Below are 16,575 nucleotides of genomic sequence, written 5' to 3'. Positions count from 1 at the left end.
ACGGCAACTGCTGGAAAATCCACCGTTTTTACCCTAAGTCACATCTCTGCAGAAAAAGACACCGTCTTTTCAGCTTCAGTCCTTTCGTCCCTATAAGAGTCATATCTGCCCAGGGATAGAGGAAAGGGAAGAAGACTGCAGCAGGCAGCCCATTCCCAGGAACAGAAGCGTTCCACCGCTTCTGACAAGCTCTCAGCATGACGCTGAGACCGTACAGGACCCCTGGATCCTACAAGTAGTATCCCAGGGGTACAGATTGGAATGTCGAGACGTTTCCCCTGCGCAGGCTCCTGAAGTCTGCTTTACCAAGGTCTCCCTCCGACAAGGAGGCAGTATGGGAAACAATTCACGAGCTGTATTCCCAGCAGGTGATAATTAAATTACCCCTCCTACAACAAGAAAAGGGGTATTATTCCACACTATATTGTGGTACTGAAGCCAGAAGGCTAGGTGAGACCTATTCTAAATCTAAAAAAATTTGAACACTTACAAAGGTTCAAATCAAGATGGAGTCACTCAGAGCAGTGATAACGAACCGGGAAGAAGGGGACTATATGGTGTCCCGAGACATCAGGGATGCTTACCTCCATGTCCCAAATTTGCCCTTATCACTAAGGGTACCTCAGGTTCGTGGTACAGAACTGTCACTATCAGTTTCAGACGCTGCCGTTTGGATTGTCCACGGCACCCCGGGTCTTTACCAAGGTAATGGCCGAAATGATGGTTCTTCTTCGAAGAAAAGGCGTCTTAATTATCCCTTACTTGGATGATCTCCTGATAAGGGCAAAGTCCAGGGAACAGTTGGAGGTCGGAGTAGCACTATCTCGGATACTGTTACAACAGCAGGGGTGGATTCTAAATATTCCAAAATCGCAGCTGATTCCGACAACAAGTCTCCTGTGCTTAGGGATGATTCTGGACACAGTCCAGAAAAAGGTGTTTCTCCCGGAAGAGAAAGCCAGGGAGTTATCCGAGCTAGTCAGGAACCTCCTAAAATCAGTGCATCATTGCACAAGGGCCATGGTAAAAAAATGGTGACTTCCTTCGAAGCAATTCCAGTCGGCAGATTTCATGCAAGAACTTTTCAGTGGGATCTGCTGGACAAATGGTCCGGATCGCATCTTCAGATGCATCAGCGGATAACCCTATATCCAAGGACAAGGGTGTCTCTCCTGTGGTGGTTACAGAGTGCTCATCTTCTAGAGGGCCGCAGATTCGGCATTCAGTTTTGGATGTTGGTGACCACGGAGGCCAGCCCGAGAGGCTGGGGAGCAGTCACACAAGGAAAAAATTTCCAGGGAGTGTGATCAAGTCTGGAGACTTTTCTCCACATAAATATAGCTAAGGGTAAATTTATAATGCTCTAAGCTTAGCAAGACCTCTGCTTCAAGGTCAGCCGGTATTGATCCAGTGGGATAAAACATCACGGCAGTCGCCCACGTCAATAGACAGGGCGGCACAAGAAGCAGGAGGGCAGTGGCAAAAACTGCAAGGACTTTTCGCTGGGCGGAAAATCATGTGATAGCACTGTCAGCAGTGTTTCATTCCGGGAATGGAAACTGGGAAGCAGACTTCCTCAGTAGGCACGACCTCCACCCGGCAGAGTGGGAACTTCATGGGGAAGTTTTCCACATGATTGTAAACCGTTGGGAATTACCAAAGGTGGACATGATGGCGTCCCGTCTGAACAAAAAACGGGACAGGTATTGCGCCAGGTTAAGAGACCCTCAGGCAATAGCTGTGGACGTTCTGGTAACACCGTGGGTGTACCAGTCGGTGTATGTGTTCCATCCTCTGCTTTTCATACCTAAGGTACTGAGAATTATAAGACGTAGAGGAGTAAGAACTATACTCATGGCTCCGGATTGGCCAAGAAGGACTTGGTACCCGGAACTTCAAGAGATGCTCACAGAGGACTTATGGCCTCTGCCGCTAAGAAGGGACTTGTTTCAGCAAGTACCATGTCTGTTCCAAGACTTACCGCAGCTGCGTTTGACGGCATGGCGGTGGAACGCCGGATCCTAAGGGAAAAGGCATTCAGGAAGAGGTCATTCCTACCCTGGTCAAAGCCAGAAAGGAGGTGACCGCACAACATTATCACCACATGTGGCGAAAATATGTTGCGTGGTGTGAGGCCAGGAAGGCCCCACGAAGAAATTTCAACTCGGTCGATTCCTGCATTTCCTGCAAACAGGAGTGTCTATGGGCCTCAAATTGGGGTCCATTAAGGTTCAAATTTCGGCCCTGTCGATTTTTCTTCCAGAAAGAATTGGCTTCAGTTCCTGAAGTCCAGAAGTTTGTCAAGGGAGTATTGCATATACAACCCCCTTTTGTGCCTCCAGTGGCACTGTGGGATCTCAACGTAGTTCTGGGATTCCTCAAAACACATTGGTTTAAAACCAGTCAAATCTGTGGATTTGAAGCATCTCACATGAAAAGTGAACATGCTCTTGGACCTGGCCTGGACCAGGCGAGTGTCAAATTGGTGGTTTTTTTCTCAAAAAAACCCATATCTGTTTGTCCATTCGGACAGGGCAGAGCTGCGGACTCGTCCCCAGTTCTCTCCCTAAGGTGGTGTCAGTGTCTCACCTGAACCAGCTTATTGTGGTGTCTTGCGCCTACTAGGGACTTGGAGGACTCCAAGTTGCTAGATGTGGTCAGGGCCCTGAAAATATAGGTTCCAGGACGGCTGGAGTCAGGAAAACTGACTTGCTGTTATCCTGTATGCACCCAACAAACTGGGTGCTCTTGCTTCTAAGCAGACTTTTGCTAGTTGGATGCGTAATACAATTCAGCTTGCACATTCTGTGGCAGGCCTGCCACAGCCAAAATATGTAAATGCCCATTCCACAAGGAAGGTGGGCTCATCTTGGGCGGCTGCCCGAGGGGTCTCGGCTTTACAACTTTGCCGAGCGGCTATTTAGTCAGGGGCAAACACGTTTGTAAAATCCTACAAATTTGATAACCTGGCTAAGGAGGACCTGGAGTTCTCTCATTCGGTGCTGCAGAGTCACCCGCACTCTCCCGCCCGTTTGGGAGCTTTGGTATAATCCCCATGGTCCTTTCAGGAACCCCAGCATCCACTAGGACGATAGAGAAAATAAGAATTTACTTACCGATAATTCTATTTCTCGGAGTCCGTAGTGGATGCTGGGCGCCCATCCCAAGTGCGGATTATCTGCAATACTTGTACATAGTTACAAAAATCGGGTTATTATTGTTGTGAGCCATCTTTCAGAGGCTCCGCTGTTATCATACTGTTAACTGGGTTCAGATCACAGGTTGTACAGTGTGATTGGTGTGGCTGGTATGAGTCTTACCCGGGATTCATAAATCCTTCCTTATTGTGTACGCTCGTCCGGGCACAGTGTCCTAACTGAGGCTTGGAGGAGGGTCATAGGGGGAGGAGCCAGTGCACACCACCTGATCCTAAAGCTTTACTTTTTGTGCCCTGTCTCCTGCGGAGCCGCTATTCCCCATGGTCCTTTCAGGAACCCCAGCATCCACTACGGACTCCGAGAAATAGAATTATCGGTAAGTAAATTCTTATTATTTGACCAGTGGCTAACAACCAAAAGTTACAGTTCAATTCAAGTAATTACTAATATACTAGAGGACTTGTAAACAGTGGTGTTTTAGATCAGAATATTAGTATCTGTTTTATTGTTATTGTCTAATTATCAGCGGATGTCCTTATTTTTATGTGATTTTGATTGTTAAGGCATATTATATGTATTTTTTAATATACTTTTGAATAATGAAAACCGCTAAATACCAGCACTTTCTATTGTATTGTTGTTTCTCTGGTATATATGCGGGACGAGTATACCCATTTGGAAAGCTGCAGGTAATTTAGCTGCTAATTGGCACCAGGTCAGTACTTTTCCTTTTGCTCTGGCGAATACTTTGAAAAATATAATGTTCACTTTGAAAATATGATACTTTTTGTACATCTAGAAACTTACTTCACACCACTCGTATTGTGCTCCTGACTCTTTTATATTTGCTATAGCTCTTACAAGTAACAATACATTAGGCCTACATTTCTTCTTTAAACAATACTGACGCATATTTATGAAGATTAATCTGGATGTAGTACTGAACATTAAGTGAAATTATAGAAAAAATAAGATTTTAAACCTACTGGTAAATCGTTTTCTCGTAGTCCGTAGAGGATGCTGGGGACTCCGTAAGGACCATGGGGATAGACGGGCTCCGCAGGAGACATGGGCACTTTAAGAAAGACTTTAGATCTGGGTGTGCACTGGCTCCTCCATCTATGCCCCTCCTCCAGACCTCAGTTAGAGAAACTGTGCCCAGAGGAGACGGACAGTACGAGGAAAGGATTTTTGTTAATCCAAGGGCAAGATACATACCAGCCACACCAATCACACCGTATAACTTGTGATATATTAACCAGTTAACAGTATGAAAACAACATAGCATCAGTCCAAGACCGATGAAACAATAACATAACCCTTATGTAAGCAAAACTATATACAAGCCTTGCAGAAGTAGTCCGCACCTGGGACGGGCGCCCAGCATCCTCTACGGACTATGAGAAAAAGATTTACCGGTAGGTTTAAAATCTTATTTTCTCTTACGTCCTAGAGGATGCTGGGGACTCCGTAAGGACCATGGGGATTATACCAAAGCTCCCAAACGGGTGGGAGAGTGCGGATGACTGCAGCACCGATTGAGCAAACAGGAGGTCCTCCTCAGCTAGGGTATCAAACTTATAGAACTTTGCAAATGTGTTTGAACCCGACCAAGTAGCAGCTCGGCACAGCTGTAGTGTCGAGACCCCTCGGGCAACCGCCCAAGAAGAGCCCACCTTCGTAGTGGAATGGGCCTTGACCGATTTTGGTAACTGCAATCCCGCCGTAGAATGCCTGCTGAATCATGTTACAGATCCAGCGAGCATTAGTCTGCTTTGAAGCAGGGGCGCCAATCTTGTTGGCTGCATACAGGACAAACAGTGCTTCTGTTTTTCTGACTCTAGCCGTTCTGGCCACGTAAATTTTCAAAGCCCTGACCACATCAAGGGACTCGGAATCCTCCAAGTCACGCGTAGCCACAGGCACCACAATAGGTTGGTTCATATGAAAAGATGACACCACCTTAGGCAGGAATTGAGGACGGGTCCTCAATTCCGCTCTATCCATATGGAAAACCAGATAGGGACTTTTATGAGATAAAGCCGCCAATTCCGACACTCGCCCGGCCGAAGCCAAGGCTAATAACATGACCACCTTCCAAGTGAGATATTTTAACACCACCGTTTTAAGTGGTTCAAACCAGTGTGACTTAAGGAAACTTAACACCACGTTAAATTCCCAAGGCGCCACCGGAGGTACAAAAGGAGGCTGAATATGCAGCACTCCCTTCACAAAAGTTTGTACTTCAGTAGAAGCCAATTCCTTTTGAAAGAAAATGGATAAGGCCGAAATCTGAACCTTAATGGAGCCTAATTTTAGGCCCAAATTCACTCCAGTTTGTAGGAAGTGAAGAAAGCGGCCCAGATGGAATTTTTCCGTAGGGGCATTCCTGGCCTCACACCAAGAAACATATTGTCGCCATATACGGTGATAATGTTTAGATGTCACGTCCTTCCTAGCCTTTATTAGCGTAGGAATGACCTCATCCGGAATACCTTTTTCCGCTAGGATCCGGCGTTCAACCGCCATGCCGTCAAACGCAGCCGCGGTAAGTCTTGGAACAGACAGGGCCCCTGTTGCAACAGGTCCTGTCTTAGAGGAAGAGGCCACGGATCTTCTGTGAGCATTTCCTGCAGATCCGGATACAAGGTCCTTCGTGGCCAATCTGGAACAATGAGAATTATTCTCACTCCTCTTTTTCTTATTATTCTGAACACCTTGGGTATGAGAGGAAGAGGAGGAAATACATAGACCGACCGGAACACCCACGGTGTCACTAGGGCATCTACAGCTACTGTCTGAGGGTCTCTTGACCTGGCGCAATACCTCTGCAGCTTTTTGTTGAGTCGGGACGCCATCATGTCTATCTGGGGCAGTCCCCACTGACTTGCAATCTGTGCGAAGACTTCCTGATGAAGTCCCCACTCTCCTGGATGCAGGTCGTGTCTGCTGAGGAAGTCTGCTTCCCAGTTGTCCACTCCCGGAATGAACACTGCTGACAGTGCGCTTACATGATTCTCCGCCCAGCGAAGAATTCTGCTGGCTTCCGCCATCGCCATTCTGCTCCTTGTGCCACATTTGCTGTTTACATGAGCTACTGCGGTTACGTTGTCTGACTGGATCAGAACTGGTTGGTCGCGAAGTAAGGTCTCCGCTTGACGTAGGGCATTGTATATGGCCCTCAGTTCCAGGATGTTGATGTGAAGACAAGTCTCTTGACTTGACCAAAGACCTTGGAAATTTCTTCCCTGTGTGACTGCTCCCCAACCTTGGAGGCTCGCGTCCGTGGTCACCAGGATCCAGTCCTGAATGCCGAACCTGCGGCCCTCTAGAAGGTGAGCACTCTGCAGCCACCACAGGAGAGATACCCTGGCCCTGGGGGACAGGGTGATCAACTGATGAATCTGTAGATGTGACCCAGACCACTTGTTTGCCAGGACTCGAGTGCAGTGATGCACTGACACCTGTTTTGGTTTCAATAGGTTCCTGACCAGAGTCATGAGTTCCTGGGCCTTTTCTATCGGAAGATAACCCCTTTTCTGGTCCGTATCCAGAATCATGCCCAAGAAAGTCAGACGAGTCGTAGGAACCAACTGCGACTTCGGGATATTGAGAATCCAGCCGTGTTGCTGTAACACCTTCAGTGAAAGTGATATGCTGTTCAGCAACCGCTCTCTTGATCTCGCTTTTATGAGGAGATCGTCCAAGTACGGGATAATTGTGACACCTTGCTTGCGCAGGAGCACCATCATTTCCGCCATTGCCTTGATGAAAATTCTCGGGGCCGTGGAGAGACCAAACGGCAATGTCTGAAATTGGTAATGACAATCCTGTACCGCAAATCTCAGGTACGCCTGATGAGGTGGATAAATGGGAACATGAAGGTATGCATCCTTTATGTCCAGAGATACCATAAAATCCCCCCCTTCCAGGCTGGCGATGACCGCTTTTAGCGATTCCATCTTGAACTTGAACCTTTTCAAGTATAGTTTCAGGGATTTTAAATTTAATATGGGTCTGACCGAACCGTCTGGTTTCGGGACTACAAATAGGGTCGAGTAATATCCCCTTCCTTGTTGAAGCAGGGGAACCTTGACCACCACCTGTTGAAGATACAATTCGTGAATTGCATTTAACACTATCTCCCTTTCCTGGGGAGAAGATGGTAGGGCCGATTTGAAAAATAGACGAGGAGGCACCTCTTCGAATTCCAGCTTGTAACCCTGAGAAACCATTTCTATTGCCCAGGGATCCACCTGCGAGTGAACCCAGATGTGGCTGAAAACTCGAAGACGTGCCCGCACTGGGGCGGACTCCTTTAGCGGAGCCCCAGCGTCATGCTGTGGATTTTGTAGAGGCCGGGGAGGACTTCTGTTCCTGGGAATTAGCTGTGTTGTGCAGCTTTTTCCCTCTGCCCTTACCTCTGGCAAGAAAGGACGCACCTCGTACTTTCTTGTTTCTCTGACGTCCTAGTGGATGCTGGGGACTCCGAAAGGACCATGGGGAATAGCGGCTCCGCAGGAGACTGGGCACAAAAGTAAAAGCTTTAGTACTACCTGGTGTGCACTGGCTCCTCCCCCTATGACCCTCCTCCAAGCCTCAGTTAGATTTTTGTGCCCGAACGAGAAGGGTGCATACTAAGGGGCTCTCCTGAGCTGCTTAGAGTAAAAGTTTAAAGTAGGTTTTTTATTTTCAGTGAGACCTGCTGGCAACAGGCTCACTGCACCGAGGGACTAAGGGGAGAAGAAGCGAACTCACCTGCGTGCAGAGTGGATTGGGCTTCTTAGGCTACTGGACATTAGCTCCAGAGGGACGATCACAGGCCCAGCCATGGATGGGTCCCAGAGCCGCGCCGCCGGCCCCCTTACAGAGCCAGAAGACTGAAGAGGTCCGGAAAATCGGCGGCAGAAGACGTCCTGTCTTCAATAAGGTAGCGCACAGCACCGCAGCTGTGCGCCATTGCTCTCAGCACACTTCACACTCCGGTCACTGAGGGTGCAGGGCGCTGGGGGGGGGCGCCCTGAGACGCAATAAAAACACCTTATTTGGCAAAAAATACATCACATATAGCTCCTGGGCTATATGGATGCATTTAACCCCTGCCAATTTTTCCATTAAAAAAGCGGGAGAAAGGCCGCCGAGAAGGGGGCGGAGCCTATCTCCTCCGCACACTGGCGCCATTTTTACCTCACAGCTCCGTTGGAGGAAGGCTCCCTGACTCTCCCCTGCAGTCCTGCACTACAGAAACAGGGTAAAACAAGAGAGGGGGGGCACTAATTTGGCAGATAAATATATACAGCAGCTATATCAGGGAAAAACACTTATATAAGGTTATCCCTATATATATATATAGCGCTCTGGTGTTTGCTGGCAAACTCTCCCTCTGTCTCCCCAAAGGGCTAGTGGGGTCCTGTCCTCTATCAGAGCATTCCCTGTGTGTGTGCTGTGTGTCGGTACGTTGTGTCGACATGTATGAGGAGGAAAATGGTGTGGAGGCGGAGCAATTGCCTGTGTTAGTGATGTCACCCCCTAGGGAGTCGACACCTGACTGGATGGTCTTATGGAAAGAATTACGTGATAGTGTCAGCACTTTACAAAAGACTGTTGACGACATGAGACAGCCGACAAATCAGTTAATACCTGTACAGGCGTCTCAAACACCGTCAGGGGCTCTAAAGCGCCCGTTACCTCAGGTGGTCGACACAGACACGGACACTGACTCCAGTGTCGACGGTGAGGAAACAAACGTATTTTCCAGTAGGGCCACACGTTACATGATCACGGCAATGAAGGAGGTTTTGAACATTTCTGATACTACAAGTACCACAAAAAAGGGTATTATGTGGGGTGTGAAAAAACTACCCGTAGTTTTTCCTGAATCAGATGAATTAAATGAGGTGTGTGATGAAGCGTGGGTTTCCCTTGATAAAAAAACTGCAAAATTCTAAAAAATTATTGGCATTATACCCTTTCCCGCCACAGGTTAGGGCGCGTTGGGAAACACCCCCTAGGGTAGATAAGGCGCTCACACGCTTATCAAAACAAGTGGCGTTACCGTCTCCTGATACGGCCGCCCTCAAGGAACCAGCTGATAGGAAGCTGGAAAATATCCTAAAAAGTATATACACACATACTGGTATTATACTGCGACCAGCAATCGCCTCAGCCTGGATGTGCAGTGCTGGGGTGGCTTGGTCGGATTCCCTGACTGAAAATATTGATACCCTGGACAGGGACAATATATTATTGACTATAGAGCATTTAAAGGATGCATTTCTATATATGCGAGATGCACAGAGGGATATTTGCACTCTGGCATCAAGAGTAAGTGCGATGTCCATTTCTGCCAGAAGAGGGTTATGGACGCGACAGTGGTCAGGTGATACGGATTCCAAACGGCATATGGAAGTATTGCCGTATAAAGGGGAGGAGTTATTTGGGGTCGGTCTATCGGACCTGGTGGCCACGGCAACGGCTGGGAAATCCACCTTTTTACCCCAGGTCACCTCTCGGCAGAAAAAGATACCGTCTTTTCAGGCTCAGTCCTTTCGTCCCCATAAGGGCAAGCGGGCAAAAGGCCACTCATATCTGCCCCGGGGCAGAGGAAGGGGAAAAAGACTGCAGCAGACAGCCTCTTCCCACGAACAGAAGCCCTCCCCCGCTTCTGCCAAGTCCTCAGCATGACGCTGGGGCCTTACAAGCGGACTCAGGCACGGTGGGGGCCCGTCTCAAGAATTTCAGCGCGCAGTGGGCTCACTCGCAAGTGGACCCCTGGATCCTGCAGGTAGTATCTCAGGGGTACAAATTGGAATTCGAGACGTCTCCCCCTCGCCGGTTCCTGAAGTCTGCTTTACCAACGTCTCCCCCCGACAGGGAGGCGGTATTGGAAGCCATTCACAAGCTGTATTCCCAGCAGGTGATAATCAAGGTACCCCTCCTACAACAGGGAAAGGGGTATTATTCCACGCTGTTTGTGGTACCGAAGCCGGACGGCTCGGTGAGACCTATTCTAAATCTGAAATCCTTGAACACTTACATAAAAAGGTTCAAGTTCAAGATGGAGTCACTCAGAGCAGTGATAGCGAACCTGGAAGAAGGGGACTATATGGTGTCTCTGGACATCAAGGATGCTTACCTCCATGTCCCAATTTGCCCTTCTCACCAAGGGTACCTCAGGTTTGTGGTACAGAACTGTCACTATCAGTTTCAGACGCTGCCGTTTGGATTGTCCACGGCACCCCGGGTCTTTACCAAGGTAATGGCCGAAATGATGATTCTTCTTCGAAGAAAAGGCGTCTTAATTATCCCTTACTTGGACGATCTCCTGATAAGGGCAAGTCCAGAGAACAGTTAGAGGTCGGAGTAGCACTATCTCAAGTAGTACTACGACAGCACGGATGGATTCTAAATATTCAAAAATCGCAGCTGATTCCGACGACACGTCTGCTGTTCCTAGGGATGATTCTGGACACAGTACAGAAAAAGGTGTTTCTCCCGGAGGAGAAAGCCAGGGAGTTATCCGACCTAGTCAGGAACCTCCTAAGACCAGGCCAAGTGTCAGTGCATCAATGCACAAGGGTCCTGGGAAAGATGGTGGCTTCTTACGAAGCGATTCCATTCGGCAGATTCCACGCAAGAACTTTTCAGTGGGATCTGCTGGACAAATGGTCCGGATCGCATCTTCAAATGCATCAGCGGATAACCCTGTCTCCAAGGACAAGGGTGTCTCTCCTGTGGTGGTTACAGAGTGCTCATCTCCTAGAGGGCCGCAGATTCGGCATTCAGGATTGGGTCCTGGTGACCACGGATGCCAGCCTGAGAGGCTGGGGAGCAGTCACACAGGGAAGAAATTTCCAGGGCTTGTGGTCAAGCATGGAAACGTCACTTCACATAAATATCCTGGAACTAAGGGCCATTTACAATGCCCTAAGTCAGGCAAGGCCTCTGCTTCAGGGTCAGCCGGTGTTGATCCAGTCGGACAACATCACGGCAGTCGCCCACGTAAACAGACAGGGCGGCACAAGAAGCAGGAGGGCAATGACGGAAGTTGCAAGGATTCTTCGCTGGGCGGAAAATCATGTGTTAGCACTGTCAGCAGTGTTCATTCCGGGAGTGGACAACTGGGAAGCAGACTTCCTCAGCAGACACGATCTCCACCCGGGGGAGTGGGGACTTCACCCAGAAGTCTTCCACATGATTGTGAACCGTTGGGAAAAACCAAAGGTGGACATGATGGCGTCCCGCCTCAACAAAAAACTGGACAGATATTGCGCCAGGTCGAGGGACCCTCGGGCAATAGCTGTGGACGCTCTGGTAACACCGTGGGTGTACCAGTCAGTGTATGTGTTCCCTCCTCTGCCTCTCATACCCAAGGTACTGAGAATCATAAGAAGGAGAGGAGTAAAGACGATACTCGTGGCTCCGGATTGGCCAAGAAGGACTTGGTACCCGGAACTTCAAGAGATGCTCACGGAAGACCCGTGGCCTCTACCTTTAAGAAAAGACCTGCTCCAGCAGGGACCATGTCTGTTCCAAGACTTACCGCGGCTGCGTTTGACGGCATGGCGGTTGAACGCCGGATCCTGAAGGAAAAAGGCATTCCGGATGAAGTCATCCCTACCCTGATCAAAGCCAGGAAGGATGTAACTGTGCAACATTATCACCGTATTTGGCGTAAATATGTTGCGTGGTGTGAGGCCAGGAAGGCCCCTACAGAGGAATTTCAACTGGGTCGTTTCCTGCATTTCCTGCAAACAGGACTGTCTATGGGCCTAAAATTAGGGTCCATTAAGGTTCAAATTTCGGCCCTGTCAATATTCTTCCAAAAAGAACTAGCTTCAGTTCCTGAAGTTCAGACGTTTGTCAAGGGGGTACTGCATATACAGCCTCCTTTTGTGCCTCCAGTGGCACCTTGGGATCTCAATGTAGTTTTGGGATTCCTAAAATCACATTGGTTTGAACCACTCACCACTGTGGACTTAAAATATCTCACATGGAAAGTGGTAATGCTGTTAGCCCTGGCTTCAGCCAGGCGTGTATCAGAATTGGCGGCTTTATCCTATAAAAGCCCTTACCTAATTTTTCATACGGATAGGGCAGAATTGAGGACTCGTCCTCAATTTCTCCCTAAGGTGGTTTCAGCATTTCACTTAAACCATCCTATTGTGGTGCCTGCGGCTACTAGGGACTTGGAGGATTCCAAGTTGCTGGACGTAGTCAGGGCCCTGAAAATATATGTTTCCAGGACGGCTGGAGTCAGAAAATCTGACTCGCTGTTTATCCTGTATGCACCCAACAAGCTGGGTGCTCCTGCTTCTAAGCAGACGATTGCTCGTTGGATTTGTAGTACAATTCAGCTTGCACATTCTGTGGCAGGCCTGCCACAGCCAAAATCTGTAAAAGCCCATTCCACACGGAAAGTGGGCTCATCTTGGGCGGCTGCCCGAGGGGTCTCGGCTTTACAACTTTGCCGAGCAGCTACTTGGTCAGGGGCAAACACGTTTGCTAAATTCTACAAATTTGATACCCTGGCTGAGGAGGACCTGGAGTTCTCTCATTCGGTGCTGCAGAGTCATCCGCACTCTCCCGCCCGTTTGGGAGCTTTGGTATAATCCCCATGGTCCTTTGGGAGTCCCCAGCATCCACTAGGACATCAGAGAAAATAAGAATTTACTTACCGATAATTCTATTTCTCATAGTCCGTAGTGGATGCTGGGCGCCCATCCCAAGTGCGGATTGTCTGCAATACTTGTACGTAGTTATTGTTACAAAAATCGGGTTATTATTGTTGTGAGCCATCTTTTCAGAGGCTCCTCTGTTATCATGCTGTTAACTGGGTTCAAATCACAAGTTGTACGGTGTGATTGGTGTGGCTGGTATGAGTCTTACCCGGGATTTAAAATCCTTCCTTATTGTGTACGCTCGTCCGGGCACAGTATCCTAACTGAGGCTTGGAGGAGGGTCATAGGGGGAGGAGCCAGTGCACACCAGGTAGTACTAAAGCTTTTACTTTTGTGCCCAGTCTCCTGCGGAGCCGCTATTCCCCATGGTCCTTTCGGAGTCCCCAGCATCCACTACGGACTATGAGAAATAGAATTATCGGTAAGTAAATTCTTATTTTCTCTGTGATCGAAAGGACTGCATTTGATAATGTGGTGCTTTCTTAGGATATGAGGGAATATAAGGCAAAAAATTCGATTTACCAGCTGTAGCTGTGGAGACCAGGTCCGAGAGACCTTCCCCAAACAATTCCTCACCCCTGTAAGGTAAAACCTCCATATGCCTTTTTGAGTCGGCATCACCTGTCCATTGCCGGGTTCATAGGACTCGTCTAGCAGAAATCGACATAGCGTTTATTCTAGAACCCAGTAGACTAATGTCTCTTTGAGCATCTCTCATATATAGGACAGCATCCTTTATATGCCCTAGGGCCAATAAAATATTATCTTTATCTAGGGTCTCAATCTCCGCTGATAAGGTATCTGTCCATGCTGCTACAGCGCTACAAACCCAGGCCGACGCAATTGCCGGTCTCTGAGTAAGGTACCTGTGTGTAAATGGACTTTAGGGTAACCTCCTGCTTGCGGTCAGCAGGATCCCTGAGGGTAGTCGTATCCTGGGATGGCAGCGCTACCTTTTTGGATAAGCGTGTCAATGCTTTGTCCACCCTAGGGGAGGATTCCCACCGTATCTTGTCTGTTGGCGGGAAAGGATACGCCATAAGAATCCTTTTGGGAATCTACAGTTTTTTGTCTGGAGATTCCCAAGCTTTTTCACATAATTCGTTCAACTCATGTGAGGGGGGAAAGGTTACCTCAGGTTTCTTTCCCTTATACATGTGTACCCTCGTGTCAGGGACAGGGGGTTCCTCTGTGATGTGCAAAACATCTTTTATTGCAATAATCATATATCGAATACATTAACCCAATTTTGGCTGTAACTTTGCATCATCGTAGTCGACACTGGAGTCAGAATCCGTGTCGGTATCTGTGTCAACTATTTGGGATAGTGGGCGCTTTTGAGACCCTGAAGGTCCCTGCGACATAGGGACAGGCATGGGTTGACTCCCTGACTGTTCTCTAGCTTCAGCTGTGTCTAATCTTTTGTGCAATAAATTTACATTAGCACTAAAAACATTCCACATATCCATCCAGTCAAGTGTCGGCATTGTCGACGGAGACACCACATTCATTTGCTCCCGCTCCTCTCTCTAGGAGAGCCTTCTACCTCAGACATGTCGACACACGCGTACCGACACACCATACACTCAGGGAATCCTCTTATCTGAAGACAGTTCCCCCACAAGGACAGAGAGAGAGTATGCCAGCACACACCCCAGCGCCATATGACCCAGGAAAAAAACACATTAATTTTATGTTTACCCAGTAGCGCTGTATTCACACACACATATATATATATATATATATATATATATGCGCCTAATTATGTGCCCCCCCCCCCCCTTCTTTAAAACCCTCTTTCTACCGTGGTATAAGCAGGGGAGAGTCCGGGGAGCTTCCTCTCAGCTGTGCTGTGGAGAAAATGGCGATGGTGAGTGCTGAGGGAGAAGCCCCGCCCCCTCGGCGGCCGGCTTCTGTCCCGCTCAAATACAGTAAAAATTTGGCGGGTGCTCTTATATATATACAGAACCCAGCTGTATATATATTTATTTTTGCCAAAGTGAGGTTTATATGCTGCCCAGGGCGCCCCCCCTGCGCCCTGCACCCTTACAGTGACTCTCGTGTGTGAGGTGTATGGCAGCAATGGCGCACAGCTTTACTGCTGTGCGTTACCTCAGTGAAGATCATGAAGTCTTCTGCCGCCTCTGAAGTCTTCTTTTCTTCTCATACTCACCCGGCTTCTAGCTTCCGGGTCAGTGAGGAGGACGGTGGCGCGGCTCCGGGACAAACTCCAGGGTGAGACCTGTGTTCCGACTCCCTCTGGAGCTAATGGTGTCCAGTAGCCTAAGAAGCAGAGCCTTGAAACTCACAGAAGTAGGTCTGCTTCTCTCCCCTCAGTCCCTCGATGCAGGGAGTCTGTTGCCAGCAGGCTCCCTGAAAATAAAAAACCTAACAAATATACTTTCTGACAGGAAACTCAGGAGAGCTCCCTGAAAAGCACCCAGTCTCCTCTGGGCACAGTAGTTAACTGAGGTCTGGAGGAGGGGCATAGAGGGAGGAGCCAGTGCACACCCAGATCTAAAGTCTTTCTTAAAGTGCCCATGTCTCCTGCGGAGCCCGTCTATCCCCATGGTCCTTACGGAGTCCCCAGTATCCTCTAGGACGTAAGAGAAAGTGGTGATTCATTGCTTTTCCTGTATGGTGTGTGTTTCAACTACATTTGCATAGACAAGATGCCTTCGGCTAGCTTGGAAAACAATGATTCCTTTAATTGTGGACGGTCTTTTCCTGATCTTTTTAATTGTCCTGCATGCATAGTGAAATCATTGGGTTTATCAGAGTGATGCTTAAAGACTATTTAAGTCATATCAGTCTCTGTACAGACTAAATTTTTACCACACAAGCACATGTATTTAAAGTTACACTTGCAGGCTTCTTGCATCATAAATGACCCCAATTAGTGTAAGGTTTTCTTTATTTTTTTTAAAAGAAAAATACATAAATATAACGAATATATTTTTATAGTGTAAAACATCTGTGACATACAATTATGGTGCGTACACACTGGCCGATATATCAGTCGTTCTATTGAATGGCCGATATATATCGCGGGTTCGTCAGCTAGTGTGTATGAGCGATATGTCTGTGAATGCCGTCGTTCACAGACATATCGCGGGGGCCCTGCAGCATAGCCAACAGCCAATATTTCTAACTATATATTGGCGCATCATGCTGTGTGTACAGGCGGTCAGATGACTGCCCATACATTTGCTGCAAACGCTGGCGGTCATTGACAGCACAACTGGGCGGGTGCATGGAAATGCCCACCCAGTTTGTGATGTCAGTCCTGACGGGTCGGGCAGTGTGTACAGTATGTACACATTGCCCGGTCCGTCTGTAGATACATCTGCAGAGCAACACGATCTGCAGATATAGCTACAAGTGTGTACCCAGCATAAAACAGACACCAAAATTTGACACAATTTGGTGAATAAAAAACGAAAAAACACGGCCAAGGATTTACATCAACGTTTTAGTATCTAAAATTCTTCCATCAGAGAAATTATTTAGAATAACAATAAAAGTTTTTAAATAAATAAATATAATATATATATATTTTTTTTTATTTTTTTTATTTATTTGTCATAGAATCCAGAACTCATGCTAAATTAGTAAGGCAACTCCACATGGTGTGTGACAGCAAAACAATTCATGCAGCACTCAGAGGACTTTGTAGATGCACAGAAAAATCTGCCAGTCACTGCAGTTAGCAATTTCAGTGTTTCAAATACATTTTT

Source organism: Pseudophryne corroboree, chromosome 4, assembly GCF_028390025.1.
Source record: "Pseudophryne corroboree isolate aPseCor3 chromosome 4, aPseCor3.hap2, whole genome shotgun sequence".
NCBI classification, from domain to species: domain Eukaryota; kingdom Metazoa; phylum Chordata; class Amphibia; order Anura; family Myobatrachidae; genus Pseudophryne; species Pseudophryne corroboree.
This window is presented reverse-complemented; position numbering follows the sequence as displayed.